We start from the raw sequence: 698 nt of genomic DNA, 5'->3' as shown, positions 1-698 counted from the left end.
AAAAAAATGTACAATTATGTTGACACTTTATAAAGATAAGGAATAAACAGCTAAAATATTGGTATGTTATATTGTTTATTTGTGGGCTTTGACATTTATCTTTAACAAGACCCAAACTGCTGTCACTCATATGTAGGTGTGTGCTATTCAGCATGTTAACAATCTGTGCTTTACATACTTTGGTGAGCAGAGTTAGCATGAATCCACAGGGCTGTGCTCTCCTTACAGTCTATGTTGCTAACACTGAGTACAGTGCTAAGTAGTAGTAGATTTACAATTTACATTGGTAACACACAGTTTGTATTGCTAAAAAAGTCAAGCAGTGCTGCTATAGTATTGTCTATGTAGCTAACATACAGTCTGTCATACTAACATACAGTCTACATTGCGAACATATTGTTTATGATGCTGACATGTAGTCTGTGCGGCTAACATTCGTTGCTGGTAATGTACAGTATATGGTGCTAGCATACAATCTATAGTGCTAACATACAGTCTGCAGCACTAATATACAGTCTGTGGTGCCAAGGTACCAACAAATAGTTAATGGTGCTATTGTAAAATCTTATTTGAAGGTCCTTACATAGAGTCTGTGGTGCTAACCTAAAGTCTATAGTACTAAGCCACAGTCTATGGTGCTAAAATACAGTCTTTGCTACTAACTGGAATCTATGGTGCTAACCTAGGTCTATGGTGCT

The sequence above is a fragment of the Stegastes partitus genome, unplaced genomic scaffold (assembly GCF_000690725.1).
Source record: "Stegastes partitus isolate 25-593 unplaced genomic scaffold, Stegastes_partitus-1.0.2 Scaffold965, whole genome shotgun sequence".
Lineage (NCBI taxonomy): Eukaryota > Metazoa > Chordata > Actinopteri > Pomacentridae > Stegastes > Stegastes partitus.
The sequence above is the reverse complement of the archived record's forward strand: the minus strand, read 5'-3'. Positions refer to the sequence as shown.